Source organism: Trachinotus anak, unplaced genomic scaffold, assembly GCF_046630095.1.
Source record: "Trachinotus anak isolate AG129_WGS33_773 ecotype Australia unplaced genomic scaffold, CSIRO_AGI_Tana_v1 ptg000019l, whole genome shotgun sequence".
NCBI classification, from domain to species: Eukaryota; Metazoa; Chordata; class Actinopteri; order Carangiformes; family Carangidae; genus Trachinotus; species Trachinotus anak.
Genome location: NW_027273870.1, coordinates 9,816,444 through 9,824,935, shown reverse-complemented (window position 1 = coordinate 9,824,935; position 8,492 = coordinate 9,816,444).

Sequence of the window (8,492 nt, the reverse complement as noted above, 5' to 3'; positions counted from 1 at the left end):
TGTCAGTGAGACTTAATGGCATGCAAAAATACTTACCTGCAGCATACACCGAAAACAAACAATTTAAGTCATTGGCGCATGCATAAACACACACATACGCACCCACACATAAGATGACTTACTTGCATTGACATACAGTTTGGAGCTTTGCAAGAGAAAGATATCAGCAATTTTGCAGTCACACTGTGAGATCTTGGTTTTAATCTGCATCAGATTGTATGATTTATACCTGGTAAATTGTAGCACAACAAAGAAGTTAGAAACACAATATGTACTTGCATCTGTGCTGCTCTCATATTTTATATTAAGTTCAAGGGTCGACTTCTAAGCCAATGGCTCTGTGAAGCTAAAATCAGCTGAATCATGTTTTGGCAGGCGTAATATTTACCATGTTCACAGCTTTAATTTAGCATGGTAGCATGCTAACATTGGCCAATTAGCTCTAAATAAGTAGAACAGAGGTTTATGGGAGTGTCATTAGCTTTGCAGGTGTAACCACAGTTATCAGTCTTCCTGAAATGTCTGAACCCAATTTAATGGAACTCCATTTAACAGTTGTTTCGAAATGTCACCAAAAAACCACCATTGAGGATTTGTCAATAAGCAGTCACATATAAATTGGGCCCTAAATTTCTGACTCTGGTCTGGTTGCCAAAGCTCATGGTCAGCCAGTGGTTGTGAATCCAATGTATTCTAGCGCTGCATTTGGATGGAGAAGTATGGATGCTTTTGAAGAACAATGGTCAACAGAGTAGTATCTGGACTCATCCTGACTTCCAAAAAATCTGGGTCCCACATGACTTAATGACTTAATGACCTCTCCACTTTGGCCATCTAAACTAGTGCAGCATTAAACTCTGCAGCCACATGAGATGCAACAGCAGATGCAACTCTTAATCAGTATTTAAATTGTCATCCGGAGCCAACAATTAGGGAATTGAAAGCAACATCTCAGCCGCTGAATGAGCTTTTCTAAAATTCTCACTGCATACGAGCAAGTTAAATTGAGATAGCAAAGACCAAGAGAGCTAGCTATCATGTCAGTGTGGTAATTATGCTTTACTAATGCCCTCATGGTAATAACCAACATACTGCCGCTCATTAGTCGTGACAACTGTTTGGTTCAACATGATTCATCTCTGCATAAACCCTCACTGGCAGAGATATTGTTTTCAGTGTTTGCTACTGCAGCAAAAAACATTACATAATATAACATATAAATAAGTTGGAATTACATAAGCAAGCACAGAGCAACTTTTTCTTGGATCAGCGGCTGGGGACTGAGAGCTGGCAGATGATGGAGGGAAACAAATAGAAAGAAGGGAATCAAAGTGATGATTCAGCAACTGAGTGAAAGCCAAGCAGAAGCCATGTGGCTGCGAAGCTCACGATGACAAGGCAGAGAGAGAAGAGACTTTCAAGGCAACCAGGAGGAGAGGACCTGGGTTCACCTTCGAGAGATGAGGTTTGCACTGAGGGACTGATGAACATGAGAAGAGATGAGGAAGTGGGAAAAAAGAGCAGAGTAAGAAGGAGAATACAGGACAAGATAATCCAGACTGACGTGTTTCTAATATCATGGGTTCACCTATGCATACTATTCTATAAACAACATCACCGTTGCTGTCATGTGGATGACAAGTTGACACAGGAAAAGTGAGGTGCCATGAGACAGTCTTGTGATGGGAAGGAAAATAATTACAGGACTTTTATTTTTATGTTAATTACAGTGAGGTTTCTTGCATTCCTTTACTGCTTCAGAGACATCACTGTAGCTACAGTATATTGTTTTCAAGAAGCTTGTCATAATATTTAGTATTTTTTTCTGCATCTTTCAAAGCATTTCACAGCAATCACCATGTCACAAAAGTTTGCCTCCATGCAACCTATACTCAGTTCAGAAGTCACTCTGTATTTCTCAGAATATACAAAATCAATAAACGTCTTCATTCAAATGCTACCAAAAATGACACAGACGTTCTCTCGTGGTAGATATGAAGTGTTCTCATCGAACAGTCAAACAGTGACTCTGCATAATACAGTGAGTCTTACATAGCACCAGTGGATCTGTAGGCCCGGCTTGCATCGCCTCGACAGGCGGTCGGTCGCGGGTGGCTCAGATGCCTTGGACACTGCTGATACCTGCTCACAGGTCTAGTTAGTATTTTTCCTGCATCTTTCAAAGCATTTCACAGCAATCACTATGTATTTCCCTGTTCTAACTGTGAAGAAAACCACAGCAATTTTAAGCTAAATGTGTAAATCACATTAGATGTTCTCCTTATTGTCAACAAATCCCATGAAAATACCAAAACAACAATGAATTGATCCTACTAACAAGTGTTGTTTAAGTGCTAACAAGGCTGATATATCTTATTCCTCTGTGCCACATAGCTCCATTGTTGTCCAAAACTATTAAAAACCATCAGTGAGTCACACTGTCGCACTGGGAGACACGTTCCTAAACATGAGCACTGTAGTTTGAGTTGATCCCACACACACCACCCTATTGCCATAAATACTCACTGGACCATCAAATGTGTATTCATCCGCACGTGAAGATAGTCCCAATAAATTCACTGTTTACTATTGAGGCTAGTCTTGGAACCTGAGTGCAGAACAGAGGAAAGCAAGTTTGAACCAAGGATTATTTATGAAGAGGTTGGTAGTGGAGGCAGGGAATGAGCTGAGCAGAGTGGACGGCCGGAGGGGATCTGAGGCTGAGAGACGAGGAGCGAGGGCTGAGGCAGGGGCAGGCAGCAGGAAGTCGGGACAGAGGCTGAAGCTGGGGAGCAGGACTGACTGGGCAGGGGTCTTTGCAGAGGGGGAGCACAGCAGAGTGAGTCCAGAGAATGGGGAGAAAGATTTGATCTAGTGAGGGATTCAGGGGAGGCAGGAGGTGGCAGGAGTCAGACCAGAGAACACTGCAGGAAGAGGAGGATGAGTGTTAGCAAAAGGCGGTAGAGAACAGCTGAGTAACTGACAGCTGGAAGGTGGCTGACTGTACAACAAAGTCTACGATTGGGCAGGGTGTTGAAATTGGAACCAGGCTCTTATGGCGGAGCAGGAAAATGATGATGATGATGATGAGCAGCTGGTGGCCTGACCACCCGCACACCTGTCCCCACTCCTGCAATCAAGCACACACAGGAACACAGACAGAGAAAGGGAAGGGTGTGTGTGTGTGTATAGCAGCAATGTTGTGGACACACAGTGTTGACACAGTGCGAGCCGCAATTCATGGCATAGGCCAAAACAACCCTCAGGCCACCAGGAAATGTCCTGGTGCTTCCAATGGGCTTTCTGTCATTGGTTCATATAAGAAGGACTGGAGTCATATAGAATGAGCAAAAACCTTCAGTCATGTTGTGGTTGTCCTTTAGGGAAAAAAGAAATGTGTTAATGCTCTGCTGAATATCACCTCATGAACTGGACACATCTCCACATGTGGTAAAGGACAAGCAATTCCCTGTCAGTTTATCCCAGTCCCCTTTGCCAATTACTGCCCTGAAGTCCCAAAGAAAGACAACTGGAGCCCTACGCACACTGCAAGAATCCCTCACCTCCCCCTCACCACACACAGGTAGTTCACAGACTCATTAAAAATCCCTGCTCTGGTCCTCTCTCATGTGTATGTCTCCCCTAAGGGACTTCTCATCCCTTCTCGTCTCTTTTCCACTTAACTGGGCCTCAGACTGACCTTCACATAGGTGATAAAGCAAAGAAGTTTCCTTATGAAGGTACTCACCCCCACCACAGCTTGTCATGAACTCTCTTGGCTGTGAAAATGTACTATGCAGCTGAATGCACTCTTTTGGACAAAATGAGAAGAGTGTGCATGATCACCAAGAAAGAGAAACAATATTAAAAAGTAATAGATTTAATAAGAAACCGAGATAAAAACAAGTGAAGGGCAGGTTTAAATATTAAACTTGGCCAATAAAATCCTGCCCTGCCCTTTACTAATGCCCCCAAAATGAGCATCCGTGATGTCTTTTTTCACAGTGGATATTTAATGCTATGACATGTTATAGAAGAAAAGGTGTTGAATAAGCTCACACTTTATAATGGCTTAATTGAACAGAGCAAATGTTAATATGATTAGTTTTACTTGTGCCTTACTGTAAAATATGTCTGTTGAATCACAAAAGCAACAGCAGTTGTGGCTTCAGATAGACCTATGTACACCATATGAAGAAAACAGTGGCAGCGCGTCAAGTGTTGGATTTTTCATCAGCTTTTTTTTTTTCAACTTTTTTGTTTTCTTTTGTCTTTTTTGAAAATGGATTATTTTCAGTGTTAGTATAAGGATTTTTTAGTAACATGGGGGATTCAAGATTCAAAAAGGTCAGAAAACGTATTGTGTGATAGAAACTCAACAAAACATCAAACCATTTTAAAAAGTTTTCGTATAGGACAGATGAACAGCCATCCACAAAAGACAACTATAAAAGATGTGTGTTTGTCAGTGTGTTTGTGTCATTAACCTGAAAAATTCAACTGAACAACAGCAACAATAACAACAATAAGACAGATTTCATATCCCCCTAATATGCTGCACATCAAAATATTAAATTACTTATTAACAAAACTATTCATATCCATGGGGCAGAACTTTGTGGCAGCCTCTTTGGCAGCAGTTACAGCTAGTAACTTCTTGGTTGAGTCTCTACAAGTTTCGCTCATGCAGATTTTAGCAGTTTATCCCGTTCTTCGTGGCAGATCCGCTCAAGCGCCGTCAGATTGGTTTGAAAAGAGTGAACTGCCACTTTCAGGTCTCTCCACAAATGTTAAGCAGTGTATAGGTCTGGGGGTTTTCCTGGGCCACTAAAGGACAGTCAGAGACTTGTCCCAAAGCCACTCTGCCAAACTGCTTCCAGTTTTTGAACTTTAGTAAATTTCCAAAATGTTTCTAAAAACATGTTTTTACTTTGAGTTTACTGAGTATAGATTGATGGGCAAAATGACAATTTTATCCATTTAAAGGTCATTTTACAACACATTAAGTGAGAGGGGTCTGAATATTTTCTCAAGCCACTGCATTTTATGGTTGAGGTTAGGGAAAGATCATGTTCAATAAACCATGGTTAAGACATGTCTATAGTTAAGCTAAATTCAGACTACATGACTTCAGAGGCGTTGGATTGCTGTACAGTTCACACTACACAACTTGCTGGCTTGCAATCGGGCAGCCTTGAAGAAGAGTTCATAGTAGACGACTGATCGGTGACACGGAGTCACACACTACACACTCTTTCACCCCAATTAGTCTGTCTGTTCTCGAGGGAAATTACACTCTGATATGGGAAATGACACAATTCTTTGCATGAAATAGGATTTTAATAAATTGAGGCCAGATGAAAACAAGCCTTTTTTTAAAATTTTATTTATTTAACCTTTATTTAACCAGGTTAGTCCCATTGAGATCACAGATCTCTTTCAGAAGGGAGACATGGCCAAGATAGCAGCTACACAGTTATAGTATTGAGGAAAGAAAAAAACAAGAAGTTAACTACATAAAAACATACTTACATAAAACACTTGCACACAGATAGCCTGGACTCCAGAGTTTTCACCAGAGCTTTAAATTCAGTCAAGGATACTACATTTTGCAGATGAAGTTCAGATTGAAGATTGTTTCAAGCATCAGGTGCCGAAAACCTAAAAGCCTTCATTCCCAATTCCGTTCTTACTTTTGGAACAAGAAGTTTCAAAATGTCCATTGATCAAAGATTGTGACCTCCTTGTTTCCATATCAAAAATAAAGATAAGTAAGAAGGAATGAAGAATGAAGATTAACACATACCAGTGACTGTGGCGAAGAACATGTAAAGATGACCAATTAACTTTAGTCTAGAGAACACAGTGATGAGTGAGAATAAATCTCAGCAACCCATGATACACACTATCCAACATGTGAAGACAATGACCAGATGCATTCATAGCATATCTCCAGAGTCAATAACAGGTAAAAAGGTTGATTCCACCAGTTTCAGGTTTCAGGAAAAGCAAGACTTATTTCTATAATAAAATCCTAATGAGAACCTCAGCTTTTTTACGACATACTCAATGTGTTACTTAAAAGACAAGTGGTCATCATTAAAAAATCTTAGATATTTAAAAGTAGGTACCAACTCTATTTGTTGACCATTTCTCGTAAAATTTTTCTCAGACAGTGCTGTTTTTGAATTGGTGAAAAACGTAAGTTTTGTTTTCTCTGCATTTAAAACAAGTTGCAGATGACAAAGCTGTTCCTGGACTCTATCAAAAGCATGATGAAGATATTCAAAAGCCTATGCAGGAGTAGGTGCAGAGCAGTAAATCACAGTGTCATCAGTATAGAAATGAAAAGCTGAGTTTGGAATGTTCTGTCCAGGGTTATATATATATATATATATATATATAGTAAACAATAATGGGCCAATAATTTAAGCTTGTGGGACCCTCTTATGTACTTGCAATAAATCAGAGGTAGAACCCTCCATCTGAACCACCTGGGTTCTACCTGTGACAATACAATAAACAAATACCTGTAAGACGATCAATTAAAGTGATCAACAGTATCAAAGGCTTTAGATAAATCTAAAAACAAAGAACGACAGCACTGCTTGTTATCAAGAGTTTTTGTTATATAATTTATGACTTTCATGGCAGCGGTAGTAGTACTATGATCCTGACTGATATTGTGAAAGAAAACTGAACAGAGATTCAAGCACTTTTGCCAAAACAGAGAGTTCAGAGATTTAAAATAGTTGGGTCACCGCCTTTCAGAAGTGCTGAAAAAACTTTTTGCCATGTTCTCCGCCATGTCTGTTGTTGTTGTAGGCTTCCAAGTTTCTACTTCTTTCCCCTCATCCTGTGTCCTGCACTCTCATTGGCTGTAGCTTGTCGGCAGCTCGGCTAGATATTTAGCATGCTAGATATCTGCTCGGCATATGTGACAGGTCAGCGAGCCTCAATAATTGCGTCTTTGAAGAGTTTACGCAGTGATTGGTGTTTACTGATCAACCGCCGATTTGCTTCTGATCTGGGGCTTTTGTCGGTGACTTCTCGAATCCGAGGAAGTAGCACTGCTCAGAGGGTGTGTTATAATCTCTCATAATGTTAACACAATGATGGCTGAAGCTCTTGGCACGTGCCACCACCACCTGCTCCCTGCAAGAAACCTACCTACCATCCTGTCCTCCATATCCTTAATTTCACTATATAAACGGAACACTACTTCTTTCTGTGATGTTTAATGTTGGCTTTGGCAAATCATGAGGTGCAGAATCCAATAACGGATGTTTCTAGTGATACAAACAATACTGTCCTCCCACATGGCATCAAAGAGCAATTCCAAGCAATGAGGACTTGTTGACTTCAATGCATCAGAAGTCACTTTTATAAATGATGAATCATAAAAATCAAGAGTAAAAGATAAAACAACCTATCTCAGTGGTATTTACAAATTCCAGTTTTGCTTGATCATCCTTGAAATATTACTCTGTCAAACACAAATTACATTTAATCTATAACAAGATAAACAGCAGGATGGCAGGTGTCGGGGGAGACCATTGGGAGACAGGCAAGGAGAGGACAGAGCTGGCCTAATGTAGCTGAAACTCTTCACCAAAGTAGAATTTCTTACAAGGACTCCTGCATGATACCTTGGGGGATTCTGAACTGCTGTTAGTGCACACACTAATACACATAAACACAAATTCACCTGTACTTGAGCACACAGTGTCCCTAATGCACAAAGGAGTGTAACCTTCATTCAAGAAGGGAAAAAAGGGCGGAGGTGTGTTTGTTCTGTCGAGCCCCTGTGTATCTCTGTGTGAAGTGATTTCTGTCCTGGCCCCTTTAATCTCCAGCCAGCTGATAACCGCCACAAGGCCCAGGTATACCATGCCTGCTCCAGGAGGGAGACACAGGCTGGCGGAGAGTTAATATTTCATGTCTGCAGAGATTTTCAGCTCACGAAGACCTGGGGACCACATGAAACACTGTTTGATGGTCAAACCAAGTAGTGAGAAATCAGCCGGATGAAACCCTTAACATAAAAGGGACTGAAAGCACTCTTCTTTCACTTGGAAGTCATTCATCTGAGAGAATTGGAGATCGTTTTGGACCACAGAAAAAGCAAAGTGTAAATGTGTAACCATTCCCTGTGCAACCCAGCATCTGTGAAAGTGAATCTCCTTAGATACTCACCAATGAGGGGTGTCATATTTGTTTGTGTTTTAAATAACACATATACAAAATGTATATAAAATGCAAACCAAGCACCAAACATGTAAATCCCATCTGCTGCACAAGCCTTGATGCTTAGCATTGTGCTAAAGAGAAGCAGAGACTTGAAACTTGGATTTGAGTTAAATTTCAGTTTCAGTTTCAGACCTGACTCCTCTGAGCTTAGACTTCCTAAGGACTTGACTTGACAGCAAAAAGATCAAGCGTCATGTTTTGATAAAATAATATCTTGGAGCAAGGCTGGGCTGACCTACATA